General features: G+C 42.0%; 1 protein-coding gene across 1 annotated transcript in view; it reads left to right on the top strand.

The window, feature by feature from the left end:
* The first annotated feature begins 557 nt into the window (after nucleotides 1-557).
* mief2 (mitochondrial elongation factor 2) overlaps nucleotides 558-12968 on the top strand; it is a 22593-nt gene continuing 10182 nt past the window's right edge. The window contains exon 1 of the mRNA XM_062536789.1: nucleotides 558-780. The gene's annotated coding sequence lies outside the window, so the exon portion shown is untranslated. The remainder of the gene's footprint in view (nucleotides 781-12968) is intronic.

Genomic DNA, 12968 nt, shown 5'->3' with positions numbered 1-12968 from the left:
GTAGAGTGTGTGTGTGTGTGTGTGTGTGTGTGTGTGGCCGGGTCTGTGTGTGTGTGTGTGTGTGTGTGTGGCCGGGTCTCTGTGTGTGTGTGTGTGTGTGTGTGTGTGTGTGTGTGTGTGTGTGTGTGTGTGTGTGTGTGTCTGTATGTGTGTTTGATAAAGTTTTGACATTTTTACCTGTTAGATATGACATGGCGCATTTCAGATTGATTTGACCTTTGACCTATATTCTATGTTGGAAACCCTGCGCCATATCAATAGGCTAGAGCTCTCTGAAATAGTCTGTCAGCTTGTGATGAGTTTGTTCGATTAAATAAACGCGTTTCTGTCCCTTGCAAATGCAAATGCAGAATAATAGTGTCTCAACAAAACTCTCCCCCAGCTGGCGAACATGAAGGTTACCGGCCTTTAACCTACACCTCACGCGCTGGGACGGCGATGTAACGTTGAGGTCTGTCCTTCTAACGGCGACGACGCCACCGCATAAACTACCGAGCGAGCGTGCACACGGTGGTCCCGCAGGGCAACACACGGGATTGGAGCGTGCTCACTGAAGAACAGCTGCTGCAGGTCGGACCGGCTGCGCGTTGGCTGATTTGCGTGTCAGTCAAGCACGCCGTGCCCGTGACTCCTGACTAGTGTTTTGTCGCGAGGAAACCGTAGGCTACCGACTGAGTGCACGGTAAATGCTAAGCTATCTAAACGACAGTTTCGGCTAATACAGCAGCGGTTGACTCGTGTGCACAGATGTTGCTGTGGACATGAACTGACCCAAGACAGGTTTGTGTGTGTGTGTGGGTGTGTTCGTTATGTCGTTATGTCTGTGTGTCCCCTGCGTTAAGACTGCGTGTTCTCTCTGTGAAAAACCAACCGCTAAAGAGGGGCATATATAAACTCGGCACGTCCACAATACTGGGACCCGCCTACCCCTCTCTCGGCCTCCGTTTCAGGAGACGCTTTGCGGGGGTTGACCGCACCGCTGTCACGGGTTGAAACCCGACAGACTGGGCATATTTGGGGACGCTAAAGATAGATGGGCTATACGCTGTGGTGTTTATCGACTGACCTCTGCGTTGTGAACGGGGCGCTGAAGGCAAACATCTGTAGTAGCAAGCCCGCTAACGGAAGAGCGAGTCATGCTGCATGTAGGCTACGCAGAAACCCCGGAATGCCTCCTGTTTTTATTTTTAGATGAGTCGGGCTTGCGGCCCGGTGTGTCCTGTCCACACGTTAGTGTGTTAAAGTTAAACTCACGTTAAGTGTCAGAGTGAAACTAGCCTACTGCTACAGTCAACTCACACAACTTAAGTGTTAGAGTTAACTACTGTCACAGTCAACCGAACTCACACACGTTAAGTGTTAGAGTTAACTACTGCCACAGTCACAAGTATCCACTCTTGAACTCCAGAGTAGACTCGCAATCTCTTTATTATTCCATCTGGGTTCAACTGAAGTCTAACAGATACTTTAATAATTTCTCATGTGAACAGCTAGGCTATATCAACTAACAGATACTTTAATCAATTCTCATGTGAACAGCTAGGCTATGTTAACTAACAGATACTTTAATCAATTCTCATGTGAACAGCTAGGCTATGTTAACTAACAGATACTTTAATCATTTCTCATGTGAACAGCTAGGCTATATTAACTCATAGAACAACACACTGATATTAATTTCTCATGTGAACAGCTAGGCTATATTAACTCATAGAACAACACACTGATATTCATTTCTCATGTGAACAGCTAGGCTATATTAACTCATAGAACAACACACTATTAATTTCTCATGTGAACAGCTAGGCTATATCAACTCATAGAACAACACACTATTAATTTCTCATGTGAACAGCTAGGCTATATCAACTCATAGAACAACACACTGATATCATTTCTCATGTAAACAGCTAAGCTATATCAACTAACAGATACTTTAATCATTTCTCATGTGAACAGCTAGGCTATATTAACTCATAGAACAACACACTGATAATCATTTCTCATGTGAACAGCTAGGCTATATTAACTCATAGAACAACACACTATTAATTTCTCATGTGAACAGCTAGGCTATATTAACTCAGAACAACACACTGATATTCATTTCTCATGTGAACAGCTAGGCTATATTAAGCCATAGAACAACACACTGATAATCATTTCTCATGTGAACAGCTAGGCTATATCAACTCATAGAACAACGCACTGATATTCATTTCTCATGTGAACAGCTAGGCTATGTTAACTCATAGAACAACACACTGATAATCATTTCTCATGTGAACAGCTAGGCTATATTAACTCATAGAACAACACACTATTAATTTCTCATGTGAACAGCTAGGCTATAACAACACACTGATATTCATTTCTCATGTGAACAGCTCTAACCCTTACAACAACACCTTTGATAGTTGTCATGTTTGTGTGCATATTTATGTTGCCTACTTCTGAGAGTTGCCCTGTGCGTGTGCGTGTGTGTGTTGTGCCATAGTTATTTGTAGGGGGCCAGGTGCTGCAGCTAAATATATCTTTGGGTTGTGGGGGTGCTTCTGAAATTAGGACTAGGTGCTGGGGGGGGGCAGGAGCCTCAAATTGCTTTGATGGTTGTATGACTCGTCAGACACACACACGCACAGTCTGTGAACTGGACAGCCATATGCTGCAGTATCACATACAAACATGAGGCACGCACACACACGTAACCTGGACACAATGGACACAATAATTCACTAATGTTTCCCGCAGACAAGAAAAATGTCAATCCAATCAGCGATGAGAGGAGAAGATGAAGCCTAAACGCATTGTGATCAGATCAACAGTGTTTATAGTCAATCCCTCCTGCTGCACCTAAACACATTGTGATCAACAGTGTTTATGATGTTTATAGTCAATCCCTCCTGCTGCACCTAAACACATTGTGATCAACAGTGTTTATGATGTTTATAGTCAATCCCTCCTGCTGCACCTAAACACATTGTGATCAACAGTGTTTATGGTGTTTATAGTCAATCCCTCCTGCTGCACCTAAACACATTGTGATCAACAGTGTTTATGGTGTTTATAGTCAATCCCTCCTGCTGCACCTAAACACATTGTGATCAACAGTGTTTATGATGTTTATAGTCAATCCCTCCTGCTGCACCTAAACACATTGTGATCAACAGTGTTTATGGTGTTTATAGTCAATCCCTCCTGCTGCACCTAAACACATTGTGATCAACAGTGTTTATGGTGTTTATAGTCAATCCCTCCTGCTGCACCTAAACACATTGTGATCAACAGTGTTTATAGTCAATCCCTCCTGCTGCACCTAAACACATTGTGATCATCAGTGTTTATAGTCAATCCCTCCTGCTGCACCTAAACGCATTGTGATCATCAGTGTTTATGGTGTTTATAGTCAATCCCTCCTGCTGCACCTAAACGCATTGTGATCAACAGTGTTTATGGTGTTTATAGTCAATCCTTCCTGCTGCACCTAAACGCATTGTGATCAGCAGTGTTTATAGTCAATCCTTCCTGCTGCACCTAAACGCATTGTGATCAACAGTGTTTATAGTCAATCCCTCCTGCTGCACCTAAACACATTGTGATCAACAGTGTTTATAGTCAATCCCTCCTGCTGCACCTAAACACATTGTGATCATCAGTGTTTATGGTGTTTATAGTCAATCCTTCCTGCTGCACCTAAACGCATTGTGATCAGCAGTGTTTATAGTCAATCCTTCCTGCTGCACCTAAACACATTGTGATCAACAGTGTTTATAGTCAATCCCTCCTGCTGCACCTAAACGCATTGTGATCAACAGTGTTTATAGTCAATCCCTCCTGCTGCACCTAAACACATTGTGATCAACAGTGTTTATGGTGTTTATAGTCAATCCCTCCTGCTGCACCTAAACACATTGTGATCAACAGTGTTTATAGTCAATCCCTCCTGCTGCACCTAAACGCATTGTGATCAACAGTGTTTATAGTCAATCCCTCCTGCTGCACCTAAACACATTGTGATCAACAGTGTTTATGGTGTTTATAGTCAATCCCTCCTGCTGCACCTAAACACATTGTGATCAACAGTGTTTATAGTCAATCCTTCCTGCTGCACCTAAACACATTGGGCCAATTGCTCTGTCAGTTAGCATTGCGCTAGCTGTGCTACGATTTAAAACCGTGCTCCTTAAAACGGAGGTTTTGGAGTTTAACACGCAGCTGCGCACGAAGTTTAACGTGATTGCTGTGTCAGAAACGAGACAGGATCAGCTGGTTCCTAGTTAAACTGGGGTTAAACTGCCTGGAAGCCGGAAGTACGCTATTTTGAGTTTTACCCCAGCAGATGCAGTCGTAATTCAACAGTCTTAACGCATTTAAGGATTTTGACGGGATAATTTTTATGACTCTTGTGGTTAAATGCGCTCTAAGTGCCAAAACACTTTGGAAATGTAAAGTACATTTTAATAAAACGCAAATAATGTTGAAATATAGCCTATCATGAAATAGTCAAGGCTACTTTTGTGGAAATCTGAATCTGAAATCTTATCCAGTAGGCTATGCTATATAACATTAAATCAGTCAATCAATCAGTTGTCACGAACTAAATAGAACATTACACGGAGGAGCAAAAATAAGCCTTTTATCGCCACACTTCAGCCCAACTATGGACAAATTATGCTGGGCACTAAACCCACATTCCATGGCTCCGTGCGCATTCCAGCCTTTACGAATCCATGTGGGACTAGGCTACGTATTTTGTCACAATTGTCTTTAATGCCTGTGATGTGAAATGCATGTTAGTGTGTCGGATAGGGGCAGACGTTTTCAAATCATAGCCTACTTGCTCCCCGAGCCCCGCTGGTTGGTTGGTTCTCTCACGGGATGAAAAAAGTACCTATTCTATTCTATTCTATTCTATTCTATTCTATTATATTCTGTTCTATTCTATTCTATTCAGTCACTGAATGAATGAAAGCGCCTCACACGGGTGGATTCGGTGGAAATCCCTTTCAACGACATGAAACGTAATAGTGAACCTTCAAATATAGCCTAATAATATTTCAGTGCCCATCAGTCTCTACATTTAGCAACATCACCAAACAGTCCAAAAGTAAATTAAACCCCAAACTAAACTGAAAACTACTGCTTTTAATAGCCTATGCCGCTAACAAAACGCATGTCTGGTCTCACAATAAAACGCACGTAACAAAAGTTCTTGCCTGGAAGTCTGCCTCAAATAAATGCTTTGCGCAGCCTAAGTAGCCTAAATAAAGACCATAATCGAGGGTTGATGGAACGATCTACCGTGCGTTAGGCTATTTTACGAATAGGCCTACTCGTTCTTTGTGGCTACATTTGTAGGCATTTGCCAACTTAAGCAACTGCTATATTGTAGCCTTTATTGTAGCCTACTGTGTAATAAGTCTAGCCAACAGTGTGTGTATGTGTCGGTTTATGAAGCGTAAGCTGTCACCTATCTTGCTATCCTGCAAACTATGGTTTAGTCTACCGCAAAACCATGTCCTTTCCGAGATTAGACTAACACGCATTAAATGCGCCCTCTAGTGGGTGATTTGAATTTCCTTGAAGACACAGCAATTGAGATCAAGGTAAAACGCAGCAGCAGGTTAAACCACAGGTGCATATGACACAGCAATGGAGCTTAAGTCGTCACGTGACTTCTTGCGTCACCACCGAGTTTAAAACCGTGTTAAACTCCAAACTAGCGACAGAGCAATTGGCCCAACGTGATCAACAGTGTTTATGGTGTTTATAGTCAATCCCTCCTGCTGCACCTAAACACATTGTGATCAACAGTGTTTATAGTCAATCCTTCCTGCTGCACCTAAACACATTGTGATCAGCAGTGTTTATAGTCAATCCTTCCTGCTGCACCTAAACACATTGTGATCAACAGTGTTTATAGTCAATCCCTCCTGCTGCACCTAAACACATTGTGATCAGCAGTGTTTATAGTCAATCCTTCCTGCTGCACCTAAACACATTGTGATCAGCAGTGTTTATAGTCAATCCCTCCTGCTGCACCTAAACACATTGTGATCAACAGTGTTTATAGTCAATCCTTCCTGCTGCACCTAAACACATTGTGATCAACAGTGTTTATGCTGTTTATAGTCAATCCCTCCTGCTGCACCTAAACACATTGTGATCAACAGTGTTTATGGTGTTTATAGTCAATCCCTCCTGCTGCACCTAAACACATTGTGATCAACAGTGTTTATAGTCAATCCCTCCTGCTGCACCTAAACACATTGTGATCAACAGTGTTTATGGTGTTTATAGTCAATCCCTCCTGCTGCACCTAAACACATTGTGATCAACAGTGTTTATGGTGTTTATAGTCAATCCCTCCTGCTGCACCTAAACACATTGTGATCAACAGTGTTTATAGTCAATCCCTCCTGCTGCACCTAAACACATTGTGATCAACAGTGTTTATAGTCAATCCTTCCTGCTGCACCTAAACACATTGTGATCAACAGTGTTTATGGTGTTTATAGTCAATCCCTCCTGCTGCACCTAAACACATTGTGATCAACAGTGTTTATAGTCAATCCCTCCTGCTGCACCTAAACACATTGTGATCAACAGTGTTTATAGTCAATCCCTCCTGCTGCACCTAAACACATTGTGATCAACAGTGTTTATGGTGTTTATAGTCAATCCTTCCTGCTGCACCTAAACACATTGTGATCAACAGTGTTTATAGTCAATCCCTCCTGCTGCACCTAAACACATTGTGATCAACAGTGTTTATAGTCAATCCCTCCTGCTGCACCTAAACACATTGTGATCAACAGTGTTTATAGTCAATCCCTCCTGCTGCACCTAAACACATTGTGATCAGCAGTGTTTATAGTCAATCCTTCCTGCTGCACCTAAACACATTGTGATCAACAGTGTTTATAGTCAATCCCTCCTGCTGCACCTAAACGCATTGTGATCAACAGTGTTTATAGTCAATCCCTCCTGCTGCACCTAAACACATTGTGATCATCAGTGTTTATAGTCAATCCCTCCTGCTGCACCTAAACACATTGTGATCAACAGTGTTTATGCTGTTTATAGTCAATCCTTCCTGCTGCACCTAAACACATTGTGATCAACAGTGTTTATAGTCAATCCCTCCTGCTGCACCTAAACACATTGTGATCATCAGTGTTTATAGTCAATCCCTCCTGCTGCACCTAAACGCATTGTGATCAACAGTGTTTATAGTCAATCCCTCCTGCTGCACCTAAACACATTGTGATCATCAGTGTTTATAGTCAATCCCTCCTGCTGCACCTAAACGCATTGTGATCAACAGTGTTTATAGTCAATCCCTCCTGCTGCACCTAAACACATTGTGATCATCAGTGTTTATAGTCAATCCCTCCTGCTGCACCTAAACACATTGTGATCAACAGTGTTTATGCTGTTTATAGTCAATCCTTCCTGCTGCACCTAAACACATTGTGATCAACAGTGTTTATAGTCAATCCCTCCTGCTGCACCTAAACACATTGTGATCAACAGTGTTTATAGTCAATCCCTCCTGCTGCACCTAAACACATTGTGATCAACAGTGTTTATAGTCAATCCTTCCTGCTGCACCTAAACACATTGTGATCAACAGTGTTTATAGTCAATCCCTCCTGCTGCACCTAAACACATTGTGATCAACAGTGTTTATAGTCAATCCTTCCTGCTGCACCTAAACACATTGTGATCAACAGTGTTTATGGTCAATCCCTCCTGCTGCACCTAAACACATTGTGATCAACAGTGTTTATAGTCAATCCCTCCTGCTGCACCTAAACACATTGTGATCAACAGTGTTTATGGTGTTTATAGTCAATCCTTCCTGCTGCACCTAAACACATTGTGATCAACAGTGTTTATAGTCAATCCCTCCTGCTGCACCTAAACACATTGTGATCAACAGTGTTTATAGTCAATCCCTCCTGCTGCACCTAAACACATTGTGATCAACAGTGTTTATAGTCAATCCCTCCTGCTGCACCTAAACACATTGTGATCAACAGTGTTTATGGTGTTTATAGTCAATCCCTCCTGCTGCACCTAAACACATTGTGATCAACAGTGTTTATGGTGTTTATAGTCAATCCCTCCTGCTGCACCTAAACACATTGTGATCAACAGTGTTTATGGTGTTTATAGTCAATCCCTCCTGCTGCACCTAAACACATTGTGATCAACAGTGTTTATGGTGTTTATAGTCAATCCCTCCTGCTGCACCTAAACGCATTGTGATCAACAGTGTTTATGGTGTTTATAGTCAATCCCTCCTGCTGCACCTAAACACATTGTGATCAACAGTGTTTATAGTCAATCCCTCCTGCTGCACCTAAACACATTGTGATCATCAGTGTTTATAGTCAATCCCTCCTGCTGCACCTAAACGCATTGTGATCATCAGTGTTTATGGTGTTTATAGTCAATCCCTCCTGCTGCACCTAAACGCATTGTGATCAACAGTGTTTATGGTGTTTATAGTCAATCCTTCCTGCTGCACCTAAACGCATTGTGATCAGCAGTGTTTATAGTCAATCCTTCCTGCTGCACCTAAACGCATTGTGATCAACAGTGTTTATAGTCAATCCCTCCTGCTGCACCTAAACACATTGTGATCAACAGTGTTTATAGTCAATCCCTCCTGCTGCACCTAAACACATTGTGATCATCAGTGTTTATGGTGTTTATAGTCAATCCTTCCTGCTGCACCTAAACGCATTGTGATCAGCAGTGTTTATAGTCAATCCTTCCTGCTGCACCTAAACACATTGTGATCAACAGTGTTTATAGTCAATCCCTCCTGCTGCACCTAAACGCATTGTGATCAACAGTGTTTATAGTCAATCCCTCCTGCTGCACCTAAACACATTGTGATCAACAGTGTTTATGGTGTTTATAGTCAATCCCTCCTGCTGCACCTAAACACATTGTGATCAACAGTGTTTATAGTCAATCCCTCCTGCTGCACCTAAACGCATTGTGATCAACAGTGTTTATAGTCAATCCCTCCTGCTGCACCTAAACACATTGTGATCAACAGTGTTTATGGTGTTTATAGTCAATCCCTCCTGCTGCACCTAAACACATTGTGATCAACAGTGTTTATAGTCAATCCTTCCTGCTGCACCTAAACACATTGGGCCAATTGCTCTGTCAGTTAGCATTGCGCTAGCTGTGCTACGATTTAAAACCGTGCTCCTTAAAACGGAGGTTTTGGAGTTTAACACGCAGCTGCGCACGAAGTTTAACGTGATTGCTGTGTCAGAAACGAGACAGGATCAGCTGGTTCCTAGTTAAACTGGGGTTAAACTGCCTGGAAGCCGGAAGTACGCTATTTTGAGTTTTACCCCAGCAGATGCAGTCGTAATTCAACAGTCTTAACGCATTTAAGGATTTTGACGGGATAATTTTTATGACTCTTGTGGTTAAATGCGCTCTAAGTGCCAAAACACTTTGGAAATGTAAAGTACATTTTAATAAAACGCAAATAATGTTGAAATATAGCCTATCATGAAATAGTCAAGGCTACTTTTGTGGAAATCTGAATCTGAAATCTTATCCAGTAGGCTATGCTATATAACATTAAATCAGTCAATCAATCAGTTGTCACGAACTAAATAGAACATTACACGGAGGAGCAAAAATAAGCCTTTTATCGCCACACTTCAGCCCAACTATGGACAAATTATGCTGGGCACTAAACCCACATTCCATGGCTCCGTGCGCATTCCAGCCTTTACGAATCCATGTGGGACTAGGCTACGTATTTTGTCACAATTGTCTTTAATGCCTGTGATGTGAAATGCATGTTAGTGTGTCGGATAGGGGCAGACGTTTTCAAATCATAGCCTACTTGCTCCCCGAGCCCCGCTGGTTGGTTGGTTCTCTCACGGGATGAAAAAAGTACCTATTCTATTCTATTCTATTCTATTCTATTCTATTATATTCTGTTCTATTCTATTCTATTCAGTCACTGAATGAATGAAAGCGCCTCACACGGGTGGATTCGGTGGAAATCCCTTTCAACGACATGAAACGTAATAGTGAACCTTCAAATATAGCCTAATAATATTTCAGTGCCCATCAGTCTCTACATTTAGCAACATCACCAAACAGTCCAAAAGTAAATTAAACCCCAAACTAAACTGAAAACTACTGCTTTTAATAGCCTATGCCGCTAACAAAACGCATGTCTGGTCTCACAATAAAACGCACGTAACAAAAGTTCTTGCCTGGAAGTCTGCCTCAAATAAATGCTTTGCGCAGCCTAAGTAGCCTAAATAAAGACCATAATCGAGGGTTGATGGAACGATCTACCGTGCGTTAGGCTATTTTACGAATAGGCCTACTCGTTCTTTGTGGCTACATTTGTAGGCATTTGCCAACTTAAGCAACTGCTATATTGTAGCCTTTATTGTAGCCTACTGTGTAATAAGTCTAGCCAACAGTGTGTGTATGTGTCGGTTTATGAAGCGTAAGCTGTCACCTATCTTGCTATCCTGCAAACTATGGTTTAGTCTACCGCAAAACCATGTCCTTTCCGAGATTAGACTAACACGCATTAAATGCGCCCTCTAGTGGGTGATTTGAATTTCCTTGAAGACACAGCAATTGAGATCAAGGTAAAACGCAGCAGCAGGTTAAACCACAGGTGCATATGACACAGCAATGGAGCTTAAGTCGTCACGTGACTTCTTGCGTCACCACCGAGTTTAAAACCGTGTTAAACTCCAAACTAGCGACAGAGCAATTGGCCCAACGTGATCAACAGTGTTTATGGTGTTTATAGTCAATCCCTCCTGCTGCACCTAAACACATTGTGATCAACAGTGTTTATAGTCAATCCTTCCTGCTGCACCTAAACACATTGTGATCAGCAGTGTTTATAGTCAATCCTTCCTGCTGCACCTAAACACATTGTGATCAACAGTGTTTATAGTCAATCCCTCCTGCTGCACCTAAACACATTGTGATCAGCAGTGTTTATAGTCAATCCTTCCTGCTGCACCTAAACACATTGTGATCAGCAGTGTTTATAGTCAATCCCTCCTGCTGCACCTAAACACATTGTGATCAACAGTGTTTATAGTCAATCCTTCCTGCTGCACCTAAACACATTGTGATCAACAGTGTTTATGCTGTTTATAGTCAATCCCTCCTGCTGCACCTAAACACATTGTGATCAACAGTGTTTATGGTGTTTATAGTCAATCCCTCCTGCTGCACCTAAACACATTGTGATCAACAGTGTTTATAGTCAATCCTTCCTGCTGCACCTAAACACATTGTGATCAACAGTGTTTATGCTGTTTATAGTCAATCCCTCCTGCTGCACCTAAACACATTGTGATCAACAGTGTTTATGGTGTTTATAGTCAATCCCTCCTGCTGCACCTAAACACATTGTGATCAACAGTGTTTATAGTCAATCCCTCCTGCTGCACCTAAACACATTGTGATCAACAGTGTTTATAGTCAATCCCTCCTGCTGCACCTAAACACATTGTGATCAACAGTGTTTATGGTGTTTATAGTCAATCCCTCCTGCTGCACCTAAACACATTGTGATCAACAGTGTTTATGGTGTTTATAGTCAATCCCTCCTGCTGCACCTAAACACATTGTGATCAACAGTGTTTATAGTCAATCCCTCCTGCTGCACCTAAACACATTGTGATCAACAGTGTTTATAGTCAATCCTTCCTGCTGCACCTAAACACATTGTGATCAACAGTGTTTATGGTGTTTATAGTCAATCCCTCCTGCTGCACCTAAACACATTGTGATCAACAGTGTTTATAGTCAATCCCTCCTGCTGCACCTAAACACATTGTGATCAACAGTGTTTATAGTCAATCCCTCCTGCTGCACCTAAACACATTGTGATCAACAGTGTTTATAGTCAATCCCTCCTGCTGCACCTAAACACATTGTGATCAACAGTGTTTATGGTGTTTATAGTCAATCCTTCCTGCTGCACCTAAACACATTGTGATCAACAGTGTTTATAGTCAATCCCTCCTGCTGCACCTAAACACATTGTGATCAACAGTGTTTATAGTCAATCCCTCCTGCTGCGCCTAAACACATTGTGATCAACAGTGTTTATAGTCAATCCCTCCTGCTGCACCTAAACACATTGTGATCAGCAGTGTTTATAGTCAATCCTTCCTGCTGCACCTAAACACATTGTGATCAACAGTGTTTATAGTCAATCCCTCCTGCTGCACCTAAACGCATTGTGATCAACAGTGTTTATAGTCAATCCCTCCTGCTGCACCTAAACACATTGTGATCATCAGTGTTTATAGTCAATCCCTCCTGCTGCACCTAAACACATTGTGATCAACAGTGTTTATGCTGTTTATAGTCAATCCTTCCTGCTGCACCTAAACACATTGTGATCAACAGTGTTTATAGTCAATCCCTCCTGCTGCACCTAAACACATTGTGATCATCAGTGTTTATAGTCAATCCCTCCTGCTGCACCTAAACGCATTGTGATCAACAGTGTTTATAGTCAATCCCTCCTGCTGCACCTAAACACATTGTGATCATCAGTGTTTATAGTCAATCCCTCCTGCTGCACCTAAACGCATTGTGATCAACAGTGTTTATAGTCAATCCCTCCTGCTGCACCTAAACACATTGTGATCATCAGTGTTTATAGTCAATCCCTCCTGCTGCACCTAAACACATTGTGATCAACAGTGTTTATGCTGTTTATAGTCAATCCTTCCTGCTGCACCTAAACACATTGTGATCAACAGTGTTTATAGTCAATCCCTCCTGCTGCACCTAAACACATTGTGATCAACAGTGTTTATAGTCAATCCTTCCTGCTGCACCTAAACACATTGTGATCAACAGTGTTTATGGTGTTTATAGTCAATCCCTCCTGCTGCACCTAAACACATTGTGATCAACAGTGT

The sequence above is a fragment of the Sardina pilchardus genome, chromosome 1 (assembly GCF_963854185.1).
Source record: "Sardina pilchardus chromosome 1, fSarPil1.1, whole genome shotgun sequence".
Lineage (NCBI taxonomy): Eukaryota > Metazoa > Chordata > Actinopteri > Clupeiformes > Clupeidae > Sardina > Sardina pilchardus.
The sequence above is the reverse complement of the archived record's forward strand: the minus strand, read 5'-3'. Positions and strand labels throughout refer to the sequence as shown.